Here is a 20,957-nt window from a genome sequence, read left to right as displayed (position 1 = left end):
TAGACAAGATGGCTACAACTACACTGCATACAAATGTTGATCTTATTGTTTATTCAGACCCAGATATGAAGCAAAGATCTAATTATTTAATTATATATTGGTAACTAATTAAAAGATCAAAAACAAAGGGTAGGAATAAATGGTCAGTTTTCAGAAAGGAGAGAGGTAAACAGTGGTGTCCCTCAGGAGTCTGCACTGAGACCTGTCCTATTCAACATATTCATAAATGATCTGGAAAAAGGGGTAAACAGTGAGGTGGCAAAATGTGCAGATGATACAAAACTACTCAAAGTAGTTAAGTCCCAGGCAGACTGCGAAGAGCTACAAAAGGATCTCTCAAAACTGCGTGACTGGGCAACAAAAGGGCAGATGAAATTCAATGTTGATAAATGCAAAGTAATGCACAGTGGAAAACATAATCCCAACTATACACATAAAATGATGGGGTCTAAGTTAGCTGTTACCACTCAAGAAAGAGATCTTGGAGTCATTGTGGATAGTTCTCTGAAAACATCCACTCAATGTGCAGTAGCAGTTAAAAAAGCAAACAGAAGTTGGGAATCATTAAGAAAGGGATAGATAAGACAGAAAATATCATATTGCCTCTATTTTAATCCATGGTATGCCCACATCTTGAATACTGCATGCATCTCAAAAAAGATATATTGGAATTGGAAAAGGTTCAGAAAAGGGCAACAAAAATGATTAGGAGTATGGAACAGCTATTTCCCCTTGTTTTCCTAGCGCCCCCCCCCCCCCCCCAGACGTTCTCGTTAAACCATGCATCCGATGAAGTGAGCTGTAGCTCACGAATGCTTATGCTCAAATAAGTTTGTTAGTCTCTAAGGTGCCACAAGTACTCCTTTTCTTTTTAAATTAGAAAGTGTTATTTACTCCTCATAACATAAGAACTAGGGGTCACCAAATGAAATTAATAGGCAGCAGGTTTAAAACAAACAAAAGGAAGTATTTCTTCATACAACACACAGTCAACCTGTGGAACTCTTTGCCAGAGGATGTTGTGAAGGCCAAGACTATAACAGGGTTCAAAAAAGAACTAGATAAAGTCATGGACAATAGATTCATCGATGGCTATTAGCCAGAATGGGCAGGAATGATGTCCCCAGCTTCTGTTTGCCAGAAGCTGGGAATGTGTGACGGGATGGATCACTTGATGATTACCTGTTCTATTCATTCCCTCTGGGGCACCTGGCATTGGCCACTGTCAGAAGACAGGATACTGGGTTAGGGGGACCTTTGGTCTGACGCAGTATGGCCGTTCTCACGTTCTTATCTATTAAATTGTACCTGGAGAAAACAGGGCCACTTCTCAGTGGTTGTTGGCTCTCCTTCAATTTCAAATAAGAGGTGGGTTGTTTTTTTTATAAAGTCATCTATTTTGTATCTTGTCTCTTATTACTTGTCGTGCTAGATCAATACATTCAGATGCTAAATCATGAACGGAAGCCACTGCTTCCTGAAGTATTGTATTAGTTTACCATGTTGGAAAGTGGTGCTTCAGACCACCAAAGAGGGAAATGAGACTTAAATTAATTTAAACACCAACATTTCAATATAAAAAGGACAGGACTGGGGGATGGCAGGAGAAGGGAAAGTTGCCTTGTGTTCTCTTAACTGGGGGATAAAAACTGAAGTAACTGAGAAGAACCTTTGCTTTAATTCCACAAGATGTTTGTGAGAAATACAATATTAAAAATAAGGAGGAGTTGTATGTATTCAAAGTACTTTGTGCATTTTAAATGAAATATAAAAAAAAATCTGATTTGCAAAGTTGACACACACATATTTTTTACACAGCTGCCAAAACTTATATTCTTACATATCCAATTTTCGCATTGAGTATTTGAGGTTCGGCTGATCGTGGCTCCCACTGGCTGCGGTTCGCTGCTCCAGGCCAATGGGGTCTGTAGGAAGTGGTGCGGGCCAAGAGATGTGCTGGCCGCCGCTTCTCGCAGCCCCTATTGTCCTGGAGCGGCGAACCACGGCCAGTGGGAGCCACGATCGGCCGAACCTGTGGATATGGCAGTTAAACAAACCAGCCCAGCCCGCCAGGGGGCTTACCCTGGCAGGCTGCGAACCAAAGGTTGTCGATCCCTGCTTTAGATTATTAAATATTACTCATAAACATTTGTAATGGTTACTTACTCTTATTTTGCCTAACACAGTATGGAATGAAAATGAGTTGACTGAAAGAGCTGATGAATTGACGTTATGTTTCTATAGGCAACAATGTATATATTTTCAAGCTGTAGCATTGAGAGGTTGAACTAAACCAATTACTCTAATGAATATTTTACTTGGATTCATGAATTCATTAGCCTTTTAAAAGAGAAATGAGCTACGCTATCTCATGGGTATTTGTTCATAACAAAATCTTAAAACTTGTTTACTACACTTGTTACGCTTTAAGAAAAAGCCTAATTCTCTCTTCTGTTCACATTGTTTTACATGTTTCAGAGTAGCAGCCGTGTTAGTCTGTATCCACAAAAAGAAAAGGAGTACTTTTGGCACCTTAGAGACTAACAAATTTATTTGAGCATAAGCTTTCTGATCACTCTTGTTACAGTGTGTATGGTAACACCCATTGTTTCATGTTCTCTGTGGATATAAAATCTCCCCACGGTATTTTCCACTGAATGCATCTGATGAAGTGAGCTGTAGCTCACGAAAGCTTATGCTCAAATAAATTTTGAGCAAAGTCTCTAATGTGCCACAAGTCCTTCTTTACTTTTTGAGGATACAGACTAACGCAGCTGCCACTCTGAAACCTGTCATTATACAAGGCACGGAATTTAGCCATGTGGAGTGGAAATCTATCAACTTCATGAAAAAACTTGTACAGATACAGACAGATATCATCTTCCTTTCCAAATGCAAACAGATGGACATCGTACTAAAAGGACTGAAGGTAAAAAATCCATTACAATCTACATACCACACAGACTATGCTGACTGCTTGTGCCACACACTCTCAAAGAAACTGCAGACCACCTGATCAACATTCTCTACAGCAAACAGGGAAAGATTAAGAATGAGCTCTTAAAACTGGATACTCTCATAAAAAACGAACCTTCCACACAAACTTCCTCGTGGTTGGACTTTACAAAAACTAGACATTTATAACACACACTTTGGTTCTCTACAAAAGAAAAAGGACACTAAACTATCTAAACTACTACATGCCACAAGGGGCCAAAACAGTGGTTCCCTTAACCCACCCAGCAATATTGTTAATCTACCCAACTATACTCTTAGTCCAGCAAAAGAATCTGTCCTATCCCGGGGCCTCTCCTTCTGCCCCTCCACCCCCACAAACATGATACAGTTCTGTGGTGACCTAGAATCCTATTTTCGATGTCTCCGACTCAAGGAATATTTCCAACATACTAACCCACAAAGACCTTCAACCAAGACTACAGAAAGAAGGATTCTGGGTGGAATCCTCCTGAAGGTCGAAACAACAGACTGGACTTCTACATAGAGTGCTTCTGCTGATGTGCACGGGCTGAAATTGTGGAAAAGCAGCATCTCTTGCCCCATAACCTCAGCCGTGCAGAACAAAATGTCATCCATAGCCTCAGAAACAACTCTGACATCATAATCAAAAAGGCTGACAAAGGAGGTGCTGTTGTCATCATGAATAGGTCAGAATATGAACAAGAGGCTGCTAACCACCTCTCCAACGCCACTTTTTACAAGCCATTATGCTCTGATCCCACTGAGGGTTACCAAAAGAAACGACACCATTTGCTCAAAAAACTGCCTGAAAAAGCACAAGAACAAATCTGCACAGACACACCCCTAGAACTCCGACCAGGTTCTATCTGCTACCTAAGATCCATAAACCTGGAAATCCTGGACGCCCCATCTCAGGCATTGGCACCCTGACAGCAGGATTGTCTGGCTATGTAGACTCCCTCCTCAGGCCCTACGCTACCAGCACTTCCAGCTATCTTCAAGACACCATTGACTTCCTGAGGAAACTACAATCCATCGGTGATCTTCCAGAAAACACCATCCTAGCGACTATGGATGTAGAAGCCCTCTACACCAACATTCCACACAAAGATGGACTACAAGCCGTCAGGAACAGTATCCCCGATAATGTCACGGCAAACCTGGTGGCTGAACTTTGACTTTGTCCTCACCCATAACTGTTTCACATTTGGGGACAATGTATACCTTCAAATCAGCGGCACTGCTATGGGTACGCGCGTGGCCCCACAGTATGCCAACATTTTTATGGCTGACTGAGAACAACGCTTCCTCAGCTCTCGTCTCCTAATGCTCCTACTCTGCTTGTGCTACATTGATGACATCTTCATCATTTGGACCCATGGAAAAGAAGCCCTTGAGGAATTCCACCATGATTTCAACAATTTCCATCCCACATCAACCTCAGCCTGGACCAGTCCACACAAGAGATCCACTTCCTGGACACTACGGTGCTAGTAAGCGATAGTCACATAAACACCACCCTACACCGGAAACCGACTGAGCGCTATTCCTACCTACATGCCTCCAGCTTTCATCCAGAGCACACCACACGATCCATTGTCTACACCCAAGCTCTACAATACAACCTCATTTGCTCCACCCCTCAGACAGAGACAAACACCTACAAGATCTCTATCAAGCGTTCTTACAACTACAATACCCACCTGCTGAAATGAAGAAACAGATTGACCGAGCCAGAAGAGTACCCAGAAGTTACCTACTACAGGACAGGCCCAACAAAAAAAATAACAATACACCACTAGCCATCACCTTCAGCCCCCAACTAAAACCTCTCCAACGCATCATCGAGGATCTACAGCCTGTACTGAAGTATGACCCATCACTCTCACAGATCTTGGGAGACAGGCCAGTCCTTGCTTACAGACAGCCCCAAACCAGAAGCAAATACTCACCAGCAACCACACACCACACAACAGAACCACTAACCCAGGAACCTATCCTTGCAACAAAGCCGATTGCCTACTGTGTCCACATATCTATTCAGGGGACACCATCATAGGGTCTAATCACATTAGCCCCACTATCAGAGGCTCGTTCACCTGCACATCTACCAATGTGATATATGCCATCATGTGCCAGCAATGCCCCTCTGCCATGTACATTGGCCAAACTGGACAGTCTCTACGTAAAAGAATAAATGACGAATCAGACGTCAAGAATGATAACATTCAAAAAGCAGTCGGAGAACACTTCAATCTCTGTGGTCACTCGATTACAGACCGAAAAGTGGCAATTCTTCAACAAAAACAGACTCCAAAAAGAGACTCCAACGAGAGACTGCTGAATTGAAATTAATTTGCAAACTGGATACAATTAACTTAGGCTTGAATAAAGACTGGGAGTGGATGTGTCATTACACAAAGTAAAACTATTTCCCCATTTTTATTTCCCACCCCCTACTGTTCCTCACACATTCTTGTCAACTGCTGGAAATGGCCCACCTTGATTATCACTACAAAAGGTTCCCCCTGCTCTCCTGCTAGTAGTAGTTCACCTTACTTGATCACTCTTGTTACAGTGTGTATGGTAACACCCATTGTTTCATGTTCCCTGTGTATATAAAATCTCCCCACTGTATTTTCCACTGAATGCATCCGATGAAGTGAGCTGTAGCTCACGAAAGCTTATGCTCAAATAAATTTGTTAGTCTCTAAGGTGCCACAAGTATTCCTTTTCTTATTGTTTTACATGATAAGCCATTCTGCAGTTGTTTTCTTACCGTGATGGGAAAAATCTTTGATCTTACATAGATTACTTCTGGTATCTTTCCTTTTTTATGAAGTACTGTCCAGACTACAAATGTCCATGTTATTGGTCTGCAGAATTGACACAACCTCTTTACAAGACCTTCCCTTTACCGTATCACAGAAGGAAAGAAAGAAAAAGGAGCAGTTTCAGTACAAAGCATTTGCAAAGTCTCTCTTTGGAAGTTGTTAATACCAGGCTTCAAGGATGCTATGCTTATGTTTGAAACTTGCTTACATTAGTGGAGACAATGGTGGAAGTCTAGTGCTTCCTTTTTTTGCTATCGGGAGAGATCGTCTACTTGTGTATTTGTGTGCATGCATGTGCAAATATTGTTTGCAGTGTTGTAGAAGTGTTGGTCCCAGGATATGAGAGAGACAAGATGGGGGACATAATATCTTTTACTGGACCAACTTCTGTTGGTGAAAGGGACAAGCTCTTCTTCAGGTGTGGGAAAGGTAATCAGTGTCACAGCTAAATATAAGGTGGAACAGATTGTTGTGCATAAGGTGTTAACATGTTGCGAGAGACCATTCAAGATGAAGCAGGCAATTAACACATCTGCAGTCATAGGACAAAGGAGGCTTAGGGCATGTCTACACTACAAAGTTAAGTTGATAAAGTAGCGTATGTCGACCTGACTATGTAAGCCTACATGCTACAGTGTTCCTCCTGCTGCTGTAACTCGCCTGCTGACTTAGTAAATCCACCTTTACAAGAGGTGTAACGCTTAGGTCAGCATAGTTCAGGTGACGTAGTATCTGTATAGACACTGTATTACTTGCATTGCCTGTTGGCTGTCAGGATGGCTGAAAGCCAGAGCCGTGCAATTGACAAGAATGTCAGTTTCACGGCTGCTCCCCTCCTTGTTGCCAGCACATCGGGATGGTTTGTCCCTGTAACCACAATAAGGATTCTTTAAAATATAGTCTGCTCTCCTGGACTCCTTTCCCCCTCATGTTATTCTCCCAGGGGATCCTGCCCATCAGTTCCCGGAGGGAGTCAAAGTCTGCTTTTCTGAAGTCCAGGGTCCGTATTCTGCTGCTCTCCTTTCTTCCTTGTGTCAGGATCCTGAACTCGACCATTTCATGGTCACTGCCTTCCAGGTTCCCATCCACTTTTGCTTCCCCCTACTAATTCTTCCTGGTTTTGTGAGCAGCAGGTCAAGAAGAGCTCCGTCCCTAGTTGGTTCCTCCAGCACTTGCACCAGGAAATTGTCCCTTACAGTTTCCAAAAACTTCCTGGATTGTCTGTGGACTGCTGTATTGCTCTCCCAGCAGATATCAGGATGATTGAAGTTGCCCATGAGAAGTTGCCTGCGATCTAGTAGCTTCTGCAAGTTGCTGGAAGAAAGCCTCGTCCAGCTCATCCCCCTGGTCCGGTGGTCTATAGCAGACTCCCACCACGACATCACCCTTGTTGCTCACACTTCTAAACTTAATCCAGAGACACTCAGGTTTTTCTGCAGTTTCATACTTGAGCTGTGAGCAGTCATACTGCTCCCTTACATACAATGCAACTTCCCCACCTTTTCTGGCCTCCTTGTCCTTCCTGAACAGTTTATACCCATCCATGACAGTACTCCAGTCATGCGAGTTATCCCACCAAGTCTCTGTTATTCCAATCACATCATAATTCCCTGACTTTGCCAGGACCTCCAGTTCTCCCTGCTTGTTTCCCAGGCTTTGTGCATTTGTATATAGGCACTGAGATAACCTGCTGATTGCCCCTCATTCTTCGTATGAGGCAGGAGCCCTCCCCTCTCACACGCTCCTGCTCGTGCTTCCTCCCGGTATCCCGCTTCCCCACCTACCTCAGGGCTTTGGTCTCCTTCCCCCGGTGAACCTAGTTTAAAGCCCTCCTCACTAGGTTAGCCAGCCTGCTCGCGAAGTTGCTCTTCCCTCTCTTCATTAAGTGGAGCCCATCTCTTCCTAGCACTCCTCCTTCTTGGAACACCATCTCATGGTCGAAGAATCCAAAGCCTTCTCTCCGACACCACCTGCGTAGCCATTCATTGACTTCCACAATTCAATGATCCCTACCCCGCCCTTTTCCTTCCACGGGGAGGATGGACGAAAACACCACTTGCGCCTCATATTCCTTTATCCTCCTTCTCAGAGCCACGTAGTCTGCAGTGATCCGCACAAGGTCATTCTTGGCAGTATCATTGGTGCCCACGTGGAAAAGCAGGAAGGGGTAGCGGTCCGAGGGCTTGATGAGTCTCGGCAGACTCTCCGTCACATCGTGAATCTTAGCCCCTGGCAAGCAGCAGACTTCTCTGTTTTCCCGGTCAGGGCGGCAGATAGATGACTCAGTCCCCCTGAGGAGAGAGTCTCTGACCACCACCACCCGCCTCCTTCTCTTGGGAGTGGTGGTTGTGGAACCTCCAATCTTAGGACAGTGCATCTCATGCCTTTCAACTGGCGGAGTCTCCTTCTCCTCCTTTCCCCCAGACGTATCATCTGGGCCACTCCCCGCAATGGTACCTGTGGAGAGAACATGAAAACGGTTACTTACCTGTATCTGCATTGCTGGTACATAGACATTCCCCCTTCTTCTTCTGGAGGTCACATGTTGCCAAATTTCTTCACCGTCCTCCTGTCCCTGCTGCGCAGCCTGCTCTGAATCTTCAGAACCTTGTGCGCGTAGAAGCATATCCTGACATCTGTCCAGGAAATCTTCAGTTTCTCTTACGCAACGCAGGGTCGATACTTGTTGCTCCAGACCTTGAACCTTCTCTTCCAATATGGAGATCAGCTTGCACTTTGTACAAAGTCGCTTCTGTCCTGTGGAAGAAAGACAAACATGGCACATCCAGAAAGAAAAGGAGTACTTGTGGCACCTTAGAGACTAACCAATTTATTTGAGCATAAGCTTTCGTGAGCTACAGCTCACTTCATCGGAAGCTTATGCTCAAATAAATTGGTTAGTCTCTAAGGTGCCACAAGTACTCCTTTTCTTTTTGTGAATACAGACTAACACGGCTTTTACTCTGAAACATGGCACATCCAGTGCAGGTCACAATAGCTGAACACTCACCATCCATATTACCTTCCTACTACAAGCTTCCTCAGGAGATGCAGTAAATTACTCAGCGAAGCCGTTAGGGTGTAAGCCTCAGTGGGCTCACCCCATGCGAACTCCCAGGCAAACTCCTGCTGTTTGCTGCTCTGCTGTTCCCCGCTGCTCAGCTGGTTCGCAGAGCGCTGGCTTTTTTAAACAGCCAGGCTCACCTGAAACAAAACACTCCCCCCTCCCGCCCTTTTCAGCCAACCAGTCAAGCACTCGCTCAAACTTTCAAGCTGCCCTCGCTACAAACACTCCGATCCTCTCACCAAACACACACTCAGATACCCAGATACTCACCAACACAGATCCCAGGCAAACTCCTGCTGTTTGCTGCTCTGCTGTCCCCCGCTGCTCAGCTGGTTCCCCGCCGCTCAGCTGGTTTGCGGAGCGCCGGCTTTCTAAAAACAGCCAGGCTCACCTGAAACAAAACACTCCCAACTCCCGCCCTTTTCAGGCAACCAATTTTCTGACAAATGTTCACCAACAAGTGATAGGTTGTTTTTGTCTTTTATCATTTTATAAGTTGGAAAAAAACCCTCCACATTCTGCATACTCCTACTTGTCACTGTGGCGTCCATGTGGCGTATTAACAAACAATTATAAATCATACTTGATGGGGACTACATCCTGAAATAACTCTTTCCCGAACCCCATCTTCTGACCTTCATACAACCCCCCAACTTCGCCAAGCTCATCATCAGAAGCAAGCTCCCTACACAACAGGACACATCAGCTCCAAACAACACCAGACCCTACCATAACAGGTGCAAAACCTGCAGACATATCTCCACAGGTATGATGATCAGTGCTCTCCGAACACACCTTTTGCTATCCATGGGTCCTACACATGCTTATCACAACATACGGTGCACTTCATCTAGAGCATCAAATGCACCAACAACAATGTGAATGAAACCAGACTATCACTGTGCTCTCAAATGAACTCACACAGAAAAATTATAAAAGAAAGAAACACTGTATCACCCATTGGCAAACACTTTTCACAAAATGATCACTTCATATCTGACCTCTGGGTCCCCCTCCTCAAGGGAACCCTGTGCAATGCCTTCAAAAGATGAGCCTGGGAGCTTAAATTCATAACTTTGAGAGACACTAAAAATCATGGACCCAATAGACACCCTAGTTTTATGTCTCATTACAACAATCTGTAACTTGCTAACCCTCCTTTGTCCTATGACTATGGAAGTGATAACTGAAAACTTCAACCTGATGTGGTGATAGACAAGTTGTGAGGGACTGATTTCCAAAGGTATTGAACGCCTGTATCTCCAGTCAACTTCTGTTGGAATTGTGCTCACCTATTCTCAAAATCAGGTTCCTTACCTCTTTATAACCCCCTTTCTCATCTTTAATGTATAATCTACCTGCCTTAGAACAGTGTTGTGAAACTTCCTAATTTCTACAGTGCTTTGTTTACAGAACCTTAGACACAAAAGTAATAGGGATATGTTTATGAGAGGAAGAATTTTTTTAATGACAGGTTTCAGAGTAACAGCTGTGTTAGTCTGTGTTCGCAAAAAGAAAAGGAGTACTTTTGGCACCTTAGCGACTAACCAATTTATTTGAACATAAGCTTTCTTGAGCTACAGCATCCGATGAAGTGAGCTGTAGCTCACAAAAGCTTATGCTCAAATAAATTGGTTAGTCTCTATTTTTTTTAATAAACATTATAAGTACCAAGTTGAGGATATATATACTTGTTTTTATACCTGATTTTTATTCATGTCATTTTTGTTTCTAGGACATGGCATTGGTATCCCTTTTTGTTATAACCTATGATATGTTGCTGAACAAAAGTTGAAGGAATTTTATGCTGTCTGCGTTCAGTTTTAATTCCTAGCCAGATACAGTTTTGAACATATGTTGTACAAGTATTAGACTCCATTTCTAAAAGAAACAGTAACAGGTTTTTATTAACAGTTTTCACTAACAGAGTAAAAAAAAAAGCTATGGTTTAGTTATTTGCATATTGTCAGTAAATTTAGACTTCTTCTGATACTATATGGAAGTCTTGTGTTAGCAACTTTTATGAAGTAACAAATTCAGTTTTTGCTCCCCAGCTAAGAATGCTTCAACAGAAACATATGTAAACCTTTAATACTAAACAGTAGGAGAGTGATTAATACTGTGTGGTGTTAGTAATAAGAAAGTAAAGCATTGAGGAGAAAAGTGCTGTATGGGCACATAGCAGCTCACTTTGAGTAATATTGCAGTGGGTTTTAAGTCTGTGTGAGAGGAGTTTATCTATGTATTGTACATATGAATAGATGGACACGGGAACATTTTTAAACTGGATTGCCTGAGGTTACATACCTACTCTCTCTATTTGGCTAGCTATGTAAAAGTGCCTTTATCTTTAGTGCTAAGCACCTAAAGAATCCACTTTGTTCCATGGGAGATGTGGATACTCAGCTCCGCTGCAGATCAGGCCATTTTAGTTAGGTGCCTAAGTATAGATTTAGATGCTTAATTTGAGACATCCATGTTTTAAAACTGTGGCCACTGTAGACTTCTAGTTACATATGAGAATCATATGGGCCCTTAAAACTTCAGAAAACTACTTTCTTGTTGTGCTGGTCACAGAAATTACTTGACATACACTGTCAAGAGTACTAAATGTCAGATAGCTACACCTTTTTCTCATTATTGTACATCTGATAAGTAGGAAAACTGAAAAAATGAATTACAGAACTTATCAGCAATTTTAAAAAACACTTACATACATAATAGTCTCTGTATATTCTCAAAAAGAAAAGGAGTACTTGTGGCACCTTAGAGACTAACCAATTTATTTGAGCATAAGGTTTCGCTGTAGCTCACGAAAGCTTATGCTCAAATAAATTGGTTAGTCTCTAAGGTGCCACAAGTACTCCTTTTCTTTTTGCGAATACAGACTAACACGGCTGTTACTCTGAAATCTGTGTATTCTGTTTCAGAATCCATAACGTTAGTTATTTTATGGAGCTAGGCGTGCATTTATAACATGCATCTAAGATTTAGTGGATTAAATTCACCATGCATGTGTAGAATATATTCATGATGAATATTTTCCAGATTGATTAGTAGTTTGTACAGTAGCAGCAATTTGCATGGCATTCCACTGTAGCCTGACAGAAGATTGATTACAGCTCAGGTTCCAAATGAACATAGAGTTCCCCAGTTCAGCAAGGTATTTAAGCACGTGTAATTTAAAGCATATGAGTAATTCCCTTGACATGGTAGGATTACTCATGTACTGAATCGCATATGCTTAAGTACCTGGCTGAATTGGGGTCTAAATTGTTATGCTAAACATTGTAAATAAAGCAAGCTGAGTTGTGTAATTTTGCAATATACATACAGAATCAGAATTCAGAAATACAGAATAAACTGCTACATCATAATAAATCTTTCACTACTATATATAACTAATGAACTACAAGTCTGATTTTGAAAGTGCACTACTAAATATTGCTCATTTTTTTCAGAGTTCAGAAAAAAACACTTTTTTAAAGCAGTTCATTGTGTAAGGTGAACATTTAACTTTAAGCATTTAAATTTTATTAAAAAACCCAAATTTGATTATTGTGATTAAGTGGTTTAATGTATTGAAATTTAGTTTTGCTCATGTGCTCTACTTCAGTAGCACTGTGCTAGCAAACAGCTATAATTAGATTAGCAGCCTGTTAAACAGTGATGACAGTATCTGAGCCTCAGAGAGCATGTGCTGGGTTCTGCATGTGCCTTTCTCTGATTGGCTGCAGACGTTGCTGCTTGCCAGTTTGATAGGTTTCCACAGTAATCTTTATGCTGCATTACAGACATAGATACAGAGGTACTGTGTCCATGCAACGGTGGAGGTGCTCATCTTGTAGCATTAAAAGAAAGCGCACAAATGAAAGGCATTGGTCTTTGTTATAAAACATCAGTACTTAACGACTGCTAGCTGCAAACAGAGGTCAGTGAAGGAGTTTCAATTCATGGTAATTACTTTCAGGTCTTTATCTCTCCCATAAAACACAGTCATGCATGAAATGAATACTGTTAATCATGTCATCTATTTAATTTGGTCTTGCTTTCGTTAATATCATGTATACTCCAGTGGGATAGCCATCAGATTACAAAACATGTCGTTACAGCGTGGATTTAGCAGGGAAATAGAATATATTTTTACAGGAAAATTTGCTTTCATGTGAAACCTTAAGCCTGTGCATGTGAGCAATTTTATTAGTTCCCTTTTGTTATGGTAATGGCAACATTGCATTTATTTGGGTCTCTGCAGAACAGTTGAGTTAGAGGCATGTAGGACTTTCTTTACATGGAGATGTTCTAAATAATGAGCAGTTAAAAGGATAATTCTGAGAGAGGTACTTATACTTATATCAGGGTAATAACTATCCTTGTGTTTTTTGCAAAGAGGTCAAGAAATGTGGAGTAATATGCTATCGTTCTTTCATCAAAGATGCTTGTAGCTTTAGTATTTGAGTAGTTTCTTTCTTTCGTTCTTTGAATTCCCTATTAGGCAGCCGGGGGGGGGGGGGGGGGGGGGGGATCCCAAACTGGTATATTGCAGCATATTCTTTGCTGCACACACAAATATTGTTCCCAAAGGCCAGATTTTGTCCCAAAGCCTTGTTTGTTGTAGGAATTGCCTTTAGCAATAGAATGAAACAATGTGTATAAGACAATCTTTTCTTCTATGATTCTGAGACTTCCAGAATGTTTTCCATAATTTGAGCACCATTTTATTTAATCTCTTTGAGATTTGTGACCTACATATTAATTAATATGAACTTTTTCTGATAAAAACAATGCCAGTTTAGAGGGTATGTTTCCCAGTTAAAACTGTATTTGGAAGAGAAGAAAACAAGCACTGAGCAATGTAGTCATACTTCTTATGAAGGTAGTTGACTCTAAAGCTGACTGTTAAAACTTAAAGTTAATGATATTGTCTGTGTCAGACTGTAGAGCCCACAAACTTGTGTGGTAAGTCACCATTCATCCAGCTGGCTTTCTGCCACCATGCGTCTGAGGTAACAGTAGATTGCCTCAGCTAATATCAGAAAGGTATAAGGAACTGTAGCTACTTTAATGTTGCTTTCTACTCCTTCCCGTCACCTCCCAATGAGGTATTGTGTTTGTGCTGTCCAAAATGTTGCAAAGTAGAGTTGTAAACTTCTAAAATATTGAATTAAAACAGTGTAACCTTCTTAAAAAAGGCCCATAATATTCCATCTTGGTCACTTGCTTGCTTAACTTTCTATGTAAGTGGATATACGTACAATGTATATGAGTGTTTCATAATGTGGGGCACTTCAAAAGCAAAGATATTTTATCTGACTTAGTTCAAAAATATTTGCACTACTGTAAATTTCAAATGCATACTTAAATTCTGATTTTAGTACAGGACAAAGCATTGCCAACAAAAATGGTTTTGAAATTATTATTGCTACCACAGAGGAAGCTCAGTCACTGTCTGCTTGTATTGTCTGCATTTGTCTGTGCTTTATTGCCATAAGGTGTTTTTACTGGTGCAGGCTTTGAAAATAACCTTCCTGCATAGCAACAGTTAGGTCTGGACAGTGATGAATGGGGAGAATGTGCAGGCACAATGTTCTTAGTGTATGGCACTTTTTTCCAATATCCTCAGAATTACCATCTAACTGTATTTATATGGTTTGTAAATTAATGTCATGTGCATGCTTTAAAGAAGAGATTTCTTGATAATATCTAGAATAATTTTTGACACAAGCCTCTCAAGCCGTGTATGATGGAGATGCTCGTAGTGGTTAAGGGAAGTTGGTAGGTAGAAATCCCCAGCTGAATAATGTACTTAGCAAAGCTGACTGTTTTCATTCAAAATGAAGACAACGTGTTACTTAAAGTGAAAATTAAGTATATGCAGTGAACTAATACTGTATATCTGTAAAATGATAATGACTTCTTACCTGAAAACGTTTCTTATGCTTATCTCAGATAGGTAACTTGGTCCATATTTTAAAAGTGAGCATATTTTTTTCTTGGTGATGTGTAAAGCATTGTTAAAAGAAAATGTATACTGGAATTGCACGTTGTATAAATAACTATAATGTTGTTGTTTCACCAATAGTTAGTCAGACAGATGTCTCTCCCTCGGTTAGGTGTGACTGATTTTTTTCTGGCGCGGCTAATGCAGAAAAGCATGAAACTAGCATTGATGACTGTAATTTACAGTAATACTGTTTTATTATCATCAAGAAATAAATGGCTTTTTTAGAGGCGAAAGCTTTGTTTTCTAATGGAATGTGTTTTCCGTTTGGGTAGGGGCAGCAAACAAATTCAATTTAAGCAGTAATTCACATAGATAACATTTTAGGGTTTACTCATCTCAGCTAAAATGAACTTTTGAAAAAAACTTTCAAAATAGAATTTTACTAGATTAAATCTGGCATGTGTTTCAGCTGGTTGTCAACAAATAGTGAGCTGCAGGGGACTTATTTAAAACTAAAAAAGTATTTTAAAACTATTCAATGTTAGGAAATATATGGATTACACATGATAATTGTATTGTGACCTATCTTAATATACCTGTCTTACCTCTGATATGTGGCTTTATAGCATGCCTCAGTTTTCATCAAGTCTTGTATAAACTTCCCTATTAAATCGCACTTTCTTATAACATAAAAAGGGAAAACTAATGCCAAGGAACAAAGTAAGAATACAGACATGTGATATCCGGCACAGGGTTTCAGCAGTTAGAAAATGTCCAATATCCAATTGCCTAAGAATCATTTGTTGTATATTGTATTTAAAATAGATTTTGTACAGTTGAATGTGGTTTTATCACCTTTACTGTCATAGTAGGTATCCCGTTATAATGCAGTGGTGTCAGAAAAGAGATTTGCATTCCAATATTTTCAGGATCAGTAATGACTGCTGACTTTTTTGTGTGTGTGCATATTATTGATTGGGTTTACAAAAATTATATTCAGACTGAATTTGAGTATATACCAGGGGTGGGCAATAATTTTCGCAGGTGGCCACTTCACGAATTTTGGTAAGTCGTCACGGGTCGCACATTTCTACTATATGAATGGAGGGGGTGCGGGGTCTGGGAGGGAATTTAGGTGCAGGAGGGAGCTCCGGGCTGGTGCAGGGGATTGGGATGCAGGAAGGGGTGTGGGGTCTGAGAGGGAGTTTGGATACCAGAGTGGGTTCTGACCTGGGGCAGGGGGTTGGGTGTGGGAGGGGGTGCGAGGTGCAGGCTATGGCCAGGAGGTGCTTACCACAGGTGGCTCCCAGCCGGCGGCACAGCAGGGCTCAGGCAGCTCCCTGCATGTCGTAGCCCCACACTGCTCCCGAAAGCGGCTGCGGCTGGCTGCTGCTGGCACATCTCTGCGCGCCCCTTGAGGGTGGGAGGGTAGCGGGTCTCCGTGTGCTGACCACGCCCACAAGCACCGCCCCTGCTGCTCCCATTGGCTGGAAACTGGCCAATGGAAGCTGTGAGAATGGGGGTGGGGGCAGCGCGCAGAGCCACCTCCCTCCCCCCCGCCACCTCACCAGGGGTGCACAGAGACATGCCAGCTGGCCACTTCCAGGAGCTGCGTGGGACCACGGCAGGCAGGCAGCCTACCTGAGTGCCCCGCTGCACTGCAGGACTTTTAGCAGCCTGGAGATCATGAGGGGATAGCCAAAGAGCCTGGCGGGCCAGACAGAAATGTTAGATGGGCCGGATCCGCCTGCAGACTGGATTTTTCCCACCCCTGGTATATATAGTAGTCTGACTGCCACTAACAAATAGCATTACACTAGCTTAGATTTATTAAGGTATTACGTCTTTCTACTGCTAAATATTTAAGTAAATTTCGCTGTACTTAAAACCGTGCCAAATCTAAAGAGGAAAGACTGTTCTTAAGGTTAATGCATTTTTGTAGTCTTCCAGCAATAAGAGAGATGATATGAAAACAGTCATTGGGATTTAAGGTATTACTCAAGTGTTTGTCTGTGGGATTTTCACTTGGGTGCCTTGTGATTTGTAAAGTTAAGCAAGTGCAAACAAGAATGCCAGAATATAAATTTCTAGAATTGTCCTAAAACAAGTAAAGTGAGATTTTGTGTCCTAAAGCATATTGTCACAGTTTAGGGCAGGTGCATCTGTATCTCCACTCCGTGGTCCATGACTGGCACCCACTCCTCAGCCACCCTGGGCTGGATTAACCTTTTGTGGGCCCGATGCCAAACATATTTAGGGGCCCCCATGGGGGAAATGGGCATGAGGTGGGGTACGTTAGGTACCCAGAGCAAGGGGCCTGCCCAGGGCAGCCCTGGTCCCCCAGCCCAGCGTGAGGGCACTGTTTACAAACCAACAGCCACAGATATACATTGGCCTGCCCAGCCCTGCACTGCCCGCACCCCTTGGGAACAGGCCTGCACCACACCCTAGCACCTTCCCACGGCCCCCCAGCCCAGCGACCCCCATATAGACCCCTATGCCCAGTTCCCCCCTGGACCTGCTATGCCCAGTGCCCCCCCACCTAGAGACCCCCCCCACAATTGCACAGCACCCTGCACACCACCACCCACAGTGCCCCCTCCACAGACCCCTATGTCCAGCACCCCCCACAGACCCTCCACTGACCAGCGCCACAAAGCACAAACCTCCCCCAATGCCCAGCGCCCCCTCAAGCTCTCCAGAGACCCACTGCCCCATGTCCCGCCTCCCAGTTGCATTCACCACCCCCACTTGGAGGTGACTGTGTCCCCTGGGGTGAGCTGGCTGCGTGGCCGGGAGTTGGTCCTGGGTGGGGATTACTCCAGCCACTCGGGAGCTGTGCAGTCAACCAGGCTGAAGGAGGAGGGAGGCCTGCCCGAGCCAGGCTCCCTCAGGACCCACTTGCCTGTTGGGGCCCTGCCAAGCCTCCTGTGATGCACTTCTCCCCCCCCACTGGTCGAGAGTGGCCCAGTCTCTACTGGTCCCACGGAGCTCGGTCCTGGGGAGGCAGGTGGGACCCTGCAGGTGGCTGGCAGCAGAGTCCACTCGGAGCCGGAGCCTTAATGGGCCCCTTCCAAATGTGGGCCTGGTGCCATTGTAAACCCAATACTGCAGTCATCACCTCTCTTGATTGGAGACCTGTGTCTTTCTCCCTCCTGACCAGGATTTTTCCAGGCCGCACAGCTCCCTGCCTACATTGTGGTAGACCTAGCAAGCCACACTGCCTTAGCAGGCCAGCATCTGTGCTTTGCTCACTCTCCAAAGTCTTATGAACAGCGTAATTGCCAGCAGTCAAAAGTTATCACAGAGCTCTTTCTGAGCAAACACATTTATTCTTAAGGTGTAAGCATTACAGAGAAAACATACAAAAAACAGTAAAAGTTCCTATACTATTGCTAAAAGCTTACCAATTGTCAGCTGTTAGTCTAATGGGGCCTCAGTAGGCCAAAGCCCTTCCAACTTTTCCCAGGAAGAATTTGGGCCCCCCTTGGACAGAAGGTCCTATCCATTTGCTGGATCAGAAAGAAAGCTCTGAGTCACTTTAAGCTCAAGCTGTTTATCCAAAAGTCCTTTCTTTGTCAGTTGATCTGTGGAGAATTCAATTTGAACTAGTATATGTGAGCTTCTTCACATGAACACCTGAAAGTACTTCTCTGGAGGTGTGACAACCTGAGTGAATTTGTGTACTCACCCCCCACTGTTCTTAGTTCCTGGAGGAGTTGTTGTCACCCTCCCCAATAGAATTGCATACAGTCCCTTGCCCAGTATGATACATAAACTTAATACAGTAAAGCATCAGAGGGGTAACCATGTTAGTCTGGATCTGTAAAAGCGGCAGAGTCCTGTGGCACCTTATAGACTAACAGACGTATTGGAGCATAAGCTTTCGTGGGTAATGCATGCATCCAACGAAGTGGGTATTCACCCACGAAAGCTCATGCTACAATACGTCTGTTAATCTATAAGGTGCCACAGAACTCTTTGCCGTTAATACTCCCAAAGATATTGCAGGAACTTTCCATATCTGTCACAGACATGTTTCTCCTTTCTCTGCCTTTTCAGTTCAAGTGCAGGGGTTACTATTGCATATGTAGTATCAACCCATATTTGTAATTCTACAGATATTCTTATAACTTTGTTAGAACTCCTTAAGAGTGTCTCTGACATTGATTAGTTTTTATTTTGGTGGTTTGTTTTACTTTTTAACCTTTTAGATTTTAAAATCTTTATGGCAGATTCTGCTCTGAATATGTTTGTGCAGAGCCCAACACAATGGAGCTCTGATTATAATTGGGGGTTCTGGGCACTATGGCAATACGACCAATTAAACATAGTGGTAACACTACCAAATTGTATCTAAATCTGCTGGGTGTGTGCCATAGGGGATGCAGGGAGGAAGAAGGTTCCTATTCCCCTCACTGCCCTACTGTGCAGGGACCAAGTACAGTCACTCTTTCTCAAGGGATGCAAGAACTCTGTGAGTCTAGCCCTCACAGCATTTGAAAGGAGGTGGAAAAAAGATGGAGTCCTTCTAGCTCTGTACTTCTCACCTCCCCCCATGCCAGCAAAACCGGCACTGTGTAGAGGGAGCACACACAGCAATCTCAGCAGCTGTGTGCTCTAAGACATGCTGTGTACCTATATGAGGCATAGTGCCTCAATCTACTCCTACCTGATGATTTAACTGGGATGATTTAACTGATTTAACTGGGATGATTTAACTGATTTAACTGGGAATTGGTCCTGCTTCGAGCAGGGGGTTGGACTAGATGACCTTCTGGGGTCCCTTCCAACCCTGATATTCAATGATTCTATGATTCTATGACCTGGGATTGGGAACCTCTGCACCATCCCCTGCCAGAGGTCTCTAGCTTCTAGCTGCAATTTAGCCCTTAGCGTAACAACTAAATATACGTAGATTTTTGGGTTCAGACGTTTCTGATATACAAAATAAGTTTGCCTTTTATGGAAAAAGGGCAACTGTGCCTTTTTGTTTCCATTATGGCAATTATAAATCATTCCTTGTCTGCCAGCTGAGAGAGAAGTCATTTTCTGGTAGCAGAGACCATAACTGACAGCTGAGTAAGACGTCTGTAGAAAACTTTTTTGTGGCTAACCCCTGCAGTGTGTGGGGCGTGTCTTGTATTAGTAATGTAAATTAACTGGAGATGGGCATGGATATCAAAGTTGGGATCAGTATCTGAATTTTCCCAAAGTTCATGCGTGTGTGGGTCAAGGCCCCTATCTATAATTAACCCTTTGAAGACCTGGGTATTTGCCCATTTTTGTCAGTGGTGGTGGGAGGAGTAGCGGCATTACAGCAATGTGTAGAGGCCCCAGGTTTTAGGTACTGTACAGTGTGGCAAATTACCAGCACTACTATGATGGGTCTCGCGCTTTCTCTTCTTGGGGTGGGGGGTTCAGGACACCGTTTCTTGCCCCGGAACTGGGGTATTAACTGCCTCACTAGTGTCCTAGAGGAGGGGAGGGGAGAGGAGAGGGAGGGACCCAGGTCCGCCCTCTACTCCGGGTCCCAGCCCAGGGGCCCTAGGGATAGCAGTAAACCACTAGAACTAGCGGTTCCTTCCCCTGGGCTACTTCCCTCTCCTGCCCTTCAGCTTGTGGGGCTTCCTGCCCTCCCTCTGCACAAACCAGGTGTCCCTTTACCTAGGATCTTGGTCTTCTTAGCCCACCACAGCACTTCTCCAAACTCTCCTCTGCTTACCTCCAAACTGCTCTCTACTCCAGCACCAATCCACTCTGCTTCAACTCCTCCTCTTGTGTGATTGAAGCAGGGAGTTTTTATCATGTGACTGGCTTCAGATGCTTTAATTAATTTATAGCAAACTTCCTTCCCTCTACAGGGACTAAGACTCCAACACTCTCCTGCTGCCCTCTGGCCATGCTGTATCACAACAGCCACATCATAAGAGACAGTACCTGCCCAAAAGAATGTACGTTCTAAATGGACAACACAGGTAAAACGGTGACAGAAGAGGAGAGCCACACAGAAGTGAAAGCAATTTGCTTCTGGCCACACAGCAGTTCATTGGCAGACCTGCAAATAGAACCCAGGTCTACTGAGTCCCAGTCCAGTGCTTTATTCACTAGACCACACTGCCTCACTTTTTAG

General features: G+C 43.3%; 1 protein-coding gene across 7 annotated transcripts in view; it reads left to right on the top strand.

Annotated features, from left to right (window-relative positions):
* FAM110B (family with sequence similarity 110 member B) overlaps positions 1 to 20,957 on the top strand; it is a 457,795-nt gene that overhangs the window by 359,975 nt on the left and 76,863 nt on the right. Inside the window, exon 1 of one of the 7 annotated variants that reach the window (XM_073331099.1) lies at positions 12,677 to 12,811. The exons of 5 other annotated variants lie outside the window; for them this stretch is intronic. The gene's annotated coding sequence lies outside the window, so the exon portion shown is untranslated. Of the gene's footprint in view, positions 1 to 12,676; positions 12,837 to 20,957 lie in introns of those variants that run through there. One more of the 7 variants, XM_073331100.1, reaches the window with a different exon arrangement.

This window comes from Lepidochelys kempii, chromosome 2, assembly GCF_965140265.1.
Source record: "Lepidochelys kempii isolate rLepKem1 chromosome 2, rLepKem1.hap2, whole genome shotgun sequence".
In the NCBI taxonomy this organism is placed as follows: Eukaryota; Metazoa; Chordata; order Testudines; family Cheloniidae; genus Lepidochelys; species Lepidochelys kempii.
This window is presented reverse-complemented; position numbering and strand designations above follow the sequence as displayed.